The sequence below is a fragment of the Schistocerca gregaria genome, chromosome 3, assembly GCF_023897955.1.
Source record: "Schistocerca gregaria isolate iqSchGreg1 chromosome 3, iqSchGreg1.2, whole genome shotgun sequence".
Classification (NCBI taxonomy): domain Eukaryota; kingdom Metazoa; phylum Arthropoda; class Insecta; order Orthoptera; family Acrididae; genus Schistocerca; species Schistocerca gregaria.
The window spans coordinates 197,693,569-197,702,700 of record NC_064922.1 but is presented as its reverse complement, the minus strand read 5'-3'; the positions used below and the strand labels follow the sequence as shown (position 1 = coordinate 197,702,700).

Below are 9,132 nucleotides of genomic sequence, written 5' to 3'. Positions count from 1 at the left end.
AGTGTACATGTAAAGGATTGACAGTTCTTATGGCTTTATGATCTCGTCATGGTATTATATGCACCAATTTTGCAGCTACTATATTTCACTTACTATTTCAATAATGCCACTTGCACTGAAATATAACAACATTTCTCCTTGCCCCCTCTTCACTTGATTAGGGTGTTATGACAACTTGTCACATTATTGAATGTGGGAATAGGGAGGAGAAAAGAAGCATTTCTTTATATGATTTAGCTTCCATTTGAATATTATTGGCTGACATTGTCATATCTACATCTACATATACATTCAAACTCATCAAGCTACTATAAATACTCACATCCTATCTTCATGGTCCTTATGCAAAATGTAGATTTGTGGCAGTAGAATCATTCTGCAATCAGCCTCAAATGCTGGTTCCCTAAATTCATACGATACTGCCTTGTGGAAAGAGCATCAGCTCACCTCCAGGGACTCTAAATTGAATTTATGACGTACATCATATAATATTTAATTGTTGAGTGAAGCTACTAGAAACAAATCTTGCAGCATATCTCTCAATTGCTTCAATGTCTTCCTTTAATCTGACCTGGTGGGGATGCACAACACTTGAACAGTACTAAAAACTGGGTTGCATTAGTATTCTATATGCCATCTGCTTCATGGATGTGCTACACTTTCCCAAAATTCTCACAATAAAATTAAGTTGAGTATTTGCCTTCCATACTACCAACCTGATGTGCTTGTTCCATTTCATATCACTTAGCAGCATTATGCCTAGATGTTTAATGGATGTGAGTGCATCAAGCTGTACCTCACTAATGCTTGATTCGAAAGTTACAGGAATGTTTTTCCTACATTAACTTACATTTTTGAAAATGTGGAACTCCTGCCATTTATCAAACCAACTAGAAATTCTCTGAGTCATCTTGTATCATCCTAGTTATTCAGCAATGACCCATTCCCATACAGCACAGCATCATCAGAAAACAGCTGTAAATTGCTGATCACCTTGTCTGTCTAATCATTTATGTATGAAGGGAATAAGAGTGTCCTTATCACACTTTCCTGGGGCACTTCCGATAATACTCCTGTTTCTGATGAATATTTGTCATCAAGGACATCATACTGGATTCTATTATTGAAGAAGCCTTGGTACCACTCACAACACATCTGAGAATCTAATGCTTGGACCTTCATCAACAGTCTGTAGTGGGGCACTGTGACAAATGTTTTCTAGAAAGCTAGGAATGTGCAGTCTGCCTGTTGCCTTTTGTCTATGGCCCACTGGATATAATGTGAGAAAAGGGAAAACAGAGTTTCACATAAATGATGCTTTCTAAACCTATGTTGATTTATGAGTAGAAGCTTTTATGTCTCAAGCAAATTTACTACCTCTGAACTGAGAATGTGTTAAAGATTTCTGCAGCCAACCAATGTTAAGGACATTAGTCCATAATATGTGAGTTAATTTTCTTACCTGGACTTTTTTCTAGTCACTAGGTTCTTTATGGTGGGTGAAAGATTTGCTATAACTGCAAACTATGTAATGGGTCAATGCTCCAGTGCACACCCTATGGACCTGGTGACACATTTGTTTTTAACTCTTTCAGTAGCTTTTCTATGCCAGGGATGGTTATTTCTATGTCCTCCATGCGAGAGTCTGTGTGACAGTCAAATGAAGGTGTGTTTGTCTGAACTTTCTGCATTAAATTTAAAACTTCAGTTATCTTTTTGCCATCTTCTACTGCTACCTCAGACTGGAAAAGAAATGTCTGGATAGGAGCTTCTGCTCTGCTTAGTGATTTCATGTATGACCAGAATTTTCTCAGGTTCCCAACAAGAACTTTTGCTAGGGTATGACGGTGGAAGTTGTATGCTTTGCACATCGACCTTCTTCTGGATGGACAAATTTGCCCTAACTTCTCCCTATTGACAATTGCATGCTGTTCTTTGTAATGAGAAGACAACAATATCTACTTCTTCAGCATTTTATAAATTTTATTATTAAACCAGAATTGGTCTTTTCCATCCTTAACTTGGCATATACATCTCCAGGCTGTGATATACAATTACTTTATACCTTGCCTGTAATTCTTCTGCATCCATTATTTTGGTTCTAAATGATGTCCACTTATTGTCTAAGTGAGATCCTAACAACTTCTCATCTGCTTTTTGCTAGCATAAATACTCTTCTAGCCTTCTTCAGGAATTTATTAACTTCAGTAACCATTGTCACTATTGTGATATCATGATCACTAAGCACTGTCTCTACACTGACACTGTCAGTAAGGTCTGGCCTGTTTGTAGCTATAAGAACTTAAATATTTCCATTGTGTGTGGCTTGTTTAATTAGTTCAAGTGAGTTTTTGGAAAAATTATTCAAAAGTACTTTACAAGGCTGTCTGTCGATAACACCTTCACCAAATCCATAGATGTGCCAGTCTATACTCGCAATCATCATTATGGAAGCTGGCTGCCTGGCCTTGCCCATTCACTTTTTGGGTGAACAGGTGAGCACTTATGAGTAGAGTCTGAGCAGGCATATAGGGGGAGGGGTTTACTGGCTATTTAGAGCTCCAATGATAGGCACGTTAAGGAGTCTCTTAGGGAAATAGCATTGAGGGCTGGAAAGAAATCAAATTTACACTTGATTTGTCTGCCAGGAAGGCCTCATGAAAGATGAGGTGGTGGCCCTAGGCCCTGCCTGCAGCCCTCAAGTGTACAGGTGCTGTAGTCAGCAAGTTGTTTTTATAGTGGCATTTGTGGTGTCTGTCATTTGGGTTCTTAAGACAGCCTCTGTTTTTACGGGCATATGGTGGAAACAGTGAAGACTAATGGCCTTGCTCACTGGGTGAAAGCAGAGCTCACAATTTTCAGCATCATCCTCAGAGTTGGTCAGGATCCTTTTTGCCTGGAGCTGAGTGGAGGGTCTCAGCCACATTCTTTGTTGATTCTGTGATGCTCATGGCTGAAGATTTCTGGGCCTTCTTTATGGGGTGGAGAATTGTGAGATTCCTCTTGATAGGTCAGGTTTGCACTAAACAAAGGAAGCAGTAACTCAGTGCCAGAGTACTAGTGGAGTGAACATGGGGCTTTTTAGGTTAGGTGGTAGTTTGAGGTCCTCTTACGAGCACTTGCCAGTTGATACACAGAGAGCTAAATCAGTTATTGCATGCAAAGTAAAGATACTTTGACTGTCAAAATTTTAACAGCAAATTGTCAAAGTATTCATAACTAAGTTCCTGAACTTATTGTCCTCCAGAAAAGTTGTCATGTTCAAATTATTCTCAGAACCAAGACCTGGACTGAACCTGAAAAAGAAACCTCTAAAATGCTTAGCAAGGCATGGAATGTATATTGAAAAGACAGATTAGGTGCCAAGACAGGGAGATTGTTCTCTTCTGTCAACAAAAATATTGTGACTATTGAGTTTGAAATTGAGTGTGACTGTAAGATTTTCTGAACATTAGTAGCAGACTTAGATGAACTCCAGTTAATTAGCAAATGTTTTTATCAGCCACCCAATTCTGCCACAACCATTGTAGATTCATTCAAAGAAAGTCCACACTCAGTATTACAAAAGTACCCTGATAATTTAACATTAGTTGGAGGTGACTTTAACGTACTGAGAGGTATTAAAATAGCAACATCTCTGTCACTGTTTGTAAAAATAAAGTCTGGTATCAGCTAGCGCTTGTGGCGATGTGATATCTAGTAGCTAGACTGATTGTGTTAAAGTCATTTCTTGACAAACATTTGGAAAATTACAGCTTACTGTTACCATCATGTGGATAACTGTACAATTAATAAGTGTTCATGAAGTTTCATATTTAACAGTTAAAAATATGATGTAGGGAAATGATTCACATTAAAAATAGTTTCCAGTCATCTCAGAATGGATAAATACAAGTCCTGGTTTTCAAAGGAATCTTTTGCCATTCTTGATGTAAAATAGTGGCAAGTTCAGGTAACGATGATGGAAGCAGATAGCGATCATGTGCCCTTCTTTCCAAAAAAGACCAGAAAGGCTCAATAATATTGGCATGTAGTGAGAATAGCAGGCAATGGCCTTGCCGCAGTGGATACACCGGTTCCCGTGAGATCACCGAAGTTAAGTGCTGTTGGGTGTGGTCGGCACTTGGATGGGTGACCATCCAGGCCACCATACGCTGCTGCCATTTTTCGGGGTGCACTCAGCCTCATGATGCCAATTGAGGAGCTACTCGACTGAATAGTAGCGGCTTCGGTCAAGAATACCATCATAACGACCGAGTGTGCGGTGTGCTGACCCCATGCCCCTCCTATCCGCGTCCTCCTCTGAGGATGACTCTGCGGTTGGATGGTCCCGATGGGTCACTTGTGGCCTATAGATGAAGTGGAGTGGTGAGAATAGTGGCCAAGAGAGATGCGAGAATTCATCCTTGCGCTCACAGAACCAACCCGCATAAAGAGACCTGTGTGAGAAAGGGCTCTGTCATCTTGGAACACAGCACCATTATTGAAGAACAAACACTATACAATGTGATGGACCTGACCAGTGAAAAAGGTCACATAATCCTTGGCAGTAATGATACCTTGCAAGATAGCCATGCAGTCCATAGAATACCACAATATTACTGCTCAGCCATCACTGGACCCCCGCCATGTTTCACTCTTGGGACAATAACTCAGCTAGAATTGGAAACAGTGTGAAACCAAATGACATCCTGCCATTGGTTATCAGTTTAGGTTTTATGGCTTTGGCACCATGTTTTCCTAATTTTTTCACTGATGCAGCTAAACCTGCAGTTCTCTTCATTTGGTGCTGACAGTGTTTATGAGCACAACACTCAGTTATGCAGTGGTGATGACTGCAGCTGTCATCCTCTTTTTTTCATCATAATCCTCTTCAATGACCGTACAACACACTCACCCAACACATACTTTCATCAGCATTGTGTCTTAGTAGATTATATTTCTGCTTTCCCTGTATGCAGTATAAATCTTCAGTCCAATGTCTCTTGAAACATCAAAAACTTTGGCTACTTTGATTACTGAAACACTCACCATATGGGCATCAACAATTTGCCAATATTGAAATGCACTGAGCTCTGACAGAATGCTCTCACAGCTACATCAAACACCTTTCTGACCATGACAGACACATGCAGCATATTGAGACATAACAGAGACACCATTTGTCATCAGATACAACAGTGCAACCTAGAGGCTTGGCTAGCAGCTGTATATATGCTGAAACATGCATTTCTCATGGTGTTTCCATATTTTTGTCCATCTCCTGTATAATCAGCAGTGATGGATGGCTTATCTGATGAACTTTTATCAGGCAGTGACTGTGCTAATTCTTTTTGAAGTGATGGATGTTGTTTATTTTGGACTAGTCTCATCTCATGCACATTAAGTTAAACCATCTTGGTTTATTTATTTTATTTATCGTATGGCATCTACAGGGTAAAATTGCACACATACTATTAATTAATATAATAAATGAATTACAAATATATTATTAAATGATTGATTGCAAACATCAATATGCAAAAGATTAGGGAGACAGTAACAGCAGCAATTACAATTCCACATCTAAGCAGGTCCCCCACTGAACAGCATATGGAGTAGCTTTCATGATATCCCACCATTCCTCTTCAAACCTCCTTGTACGACATTCGAAGATCAGGTGAGGGATTGTTTGTTCTTCTGCACCACAGTCACATCGTGGGTCATCAGTGAATTTCCATTTGTGGAGAGTGGCCTTACGCCTGCCATGGTTAGTCTTCACCTGATAAAGTCTGCACCAAGTTCTTCTGGGCATTTGCATTCCTTCCACTGGTATCGTAGGATCAAAATCAGTGATGAGAGGATGATGATTATTCAGTGACCATTATTGTCTCTATTCCCTTGCTATGTCATACCTTTCTGGGAATCTGAGGAATTCGTCTTCCCATGTAGGTTTCCTGGATTTTAGGTGGGTAGTTGGTAGGTGGTCCAATATTTTTCTCTCACAGTCAAGAAAATCTACAAAGGAAAATGAATGAAGTATCTTGGTGACTGTATGAAAAATTTGAGTGTATGAGCCACTGTGTTATGCTAATGTCATGTCTAAAAAAGACTGTGTCTGCACATAGTCACTATTTTCTTAATCCTATGCCTGTGTGTAGTGAAGTGGAGGGGTGTAGGTACCACCTGCATAAAAATGTATGATGTGAAATTTTATCCAGTCAGCTAATTTTTGTGGTGGTAACAAATGTGGAAAAAGTCATGTTACTTGGAAATTTGTATAGTGAACATCATTTTCATAGTTCTTGGAAATAAATTAACAGATATGCTATGTGGCTTTGATCATCAAGATTGACAATGCAGGTAGGTACCATTACAATTCACACCCATCTACAAAATGGTAGTGGAAGTGATCCACAAAACTACAATCAAATATCATTGGCATCCATTTGTTGTAGAATCTTTTATGACCTCCTCCATGCAAACCAGTATGGATTCCTGAACAGATGCAACATTAAATGCATCTTCTGTCACCATCTACTGCAAGACTAAGGAACATGTTGGGACTAGTCAAAGGAGATGTTAGCTTCCGGGGTTCATGGTTTTAAAGGATTCTGTGTTAGTGTAGAATATTTATGTATTGCTCATAGATATCACACTAATCTGTATTATAAATACCATCATCAAACACACCTAGACCAGCAAGGTAAATCTACAGTAACAGAGCTTTTCTTATTGCATGACAATCCATGCTTATGAGAAGACATAATATTGTCACTTTCATACATCTGGGAGGGGTTGATAAAGGAGCCAATACATATTCACGCAGTGGACAATCTCATCAGCAGAGTATCAGGATTTCATGTGTGTACAGCCTGGTTCCCTGCACTTGCTGCCATTAAATATAGAGGAAAACAAGAATTTTCAGTGAGAGGTCCACTGCAGTGTATCGGAGGATGCCACAGTGATAATTGTTAGAAGCATCACGGACAGAGTGCACATACAGGAGAGCACGGCATGATTCACACTAGGGGCTCTAGAAACACTATCATCATCTGTCTTGACTCAACTTAATCATAAATGCATGACTCACAGATGGAGACTCTGTAAGAATGCCATCACATGATGGACACCACTGGTTGCCACTTGCCAGCAGTAACGAGCAACATTCACCTGACAATGTCAAGCAACTGCCTGAGAGAAATATTGTGAAATTTACATGAGAGAGATCTGGCAGCAGAACCTAGAACCATGTATTCAATCAGAGACTGAACAGTAAAAATAATTACTTGATTTCACCTTGTTAACATATATAGAGAAGGCAGAGTGGCAGTCATCAGCATTTGTAATCTATAGAAAGCTTACAGCACTGTAACATTCTTTCCTATGACTCTTCACAGCAAGTAGTTGTGCTATTGTTTTCTCCTGTATTATCATACTTAGAGGACAGTTATACTATTTCTTTTCGGATTTTTACATTATATTTTTTTATGTTTGGATCTAATCTGAGACACATAGGCCTCAGGGATGTATGATACATAAATTGATCAGAAAACATCGTCCGCCCCCAGTAGCTGAACATTCAGTGTGATGGATTGTCAATCCTCTGAGCCCAGATTCGATTGCCAGCTGGCTCGAGGAATTTTTTGTGCCCAGGGACTGGGTGTTGTGCTGTCCTTATCATCATCCTATTATCCTCATCGTCTGCAGGTCGCCAAAGTGGCATCAAATTGAAAAACCTGGCACCCTGCAATGATTAAATAAATAAATAAAATCAGAAAACATTATGTACCACTTGAAAAGCATATGTGATTTGTTTCCCTTTTTGGGGCCACTATTGTCAATGCACATATATGTATAATGAAGCTGAAAATAGATCATGCTCCATCTCAAATCTTGAACAGAATAATGTGGTTTGTGTTAGACTGTGTATATGTATTAAATTTACTGCAAGAAGAGCTGTCAGCACAGGAAGTCACCAATAAAATTGGTCTACACAATAAAAGTGTTATTTGAGTATTCAGTCACTACTGTGACATTCAAAACAGTGAATAGCCACCTCATAATTTGTTGACCATGGTCAAAAATACCAGCTGATGTATGCTATGTACTAATTATGACTCTTAGGTACCCTGAAGAGCATGCAACAGTTTGGCAGTAACTGTTAGGTCTGTGTCAACTCACACAGAATGGAACCATTTCTGCAAAATAATTTGGGCTCCTACATATCCATTACAAGGGACACCTGGAGTGCAACCTAGATCAATAGCATTGGGCTGCCACCACTGATGAGTGCAGGATTTGTTGATGTTTTTCATACAAAAGGGTGGAGATGGCCAGATGCATACAGATATTGCAGGCATGGAATCATACAAGTTCAGCAACTTTATGTTTCAGTAGTTTTTGAACCAATGTGATGTGCAGATTCAGACACCCCTTATCCCTGTTGAGAGTAATTTTAAGGTTATACAGTATCAGGATTGGATCCTCCTATCTCTTGTCTGCTCCTACAGTCAAAATTTGGTGATTCATTCAGATTTCAAGATGATAATACATGAGAACTGTGCACCCACCTCATGTGAACCTTTCTCCAGCATGCAGATATCAACCAAACTGAATGACATCCAGTATCTGCTGACATGAATGTAGTTAAATATGTTGGACCAGCTGATACTTACCATGAAGAGAAACTTACCTCACACACTGAATGACCTCAGGAGGGCCATCATTGGATAACAGGACAGGCTTGAGTAACAACCTGTCAACAACTCTGTGGACACAAGACGCTGGAGGACCCATGCAAGTTAAAATGCTTAGTGGATGGGAATGTAAAGCAAAACATTTTGTTTTCATGTATGTGCTAATCTCTTCACTTTTGGACAGGCTGACTTTATTTTTATTATTGTTTGTGTTTTTTCATAGCAAACAACCAAATTTGTATGAAAAATTCACATCTTTAAGTCCAAAGATTCCATGACAATTGTTACAGGAAAGAGTGTTAGTTGTCTTTGACTGTACTGGGACAAGAAAAACCTCAATTGCAGGGGAAAAAATCTGATTTGTGGTGTTTTTTTGTTTTACTTAATGACTGAAATGGTTACTGTTATAATCTTTGGATGCTTTTTAATGAAACTAATGCTAAACTTCATTTTG

At 39.2% G+C, this 9,132-nt stretch overlaps 1 pseudogene; it reads left to right on the top strand.

Moving 5' to 3' along the window:
* Positions 1-4,045: 4,045 nt before the first annotated feature.
* LOC126357318 (5S ribosomal RNA) lies at positions 4,046-4,163 on the top strand (annotated as a pseudogene).
* The last annotated feature ends 4,969 nt before the right edge of the window (positions 4,164-9,132 follow it).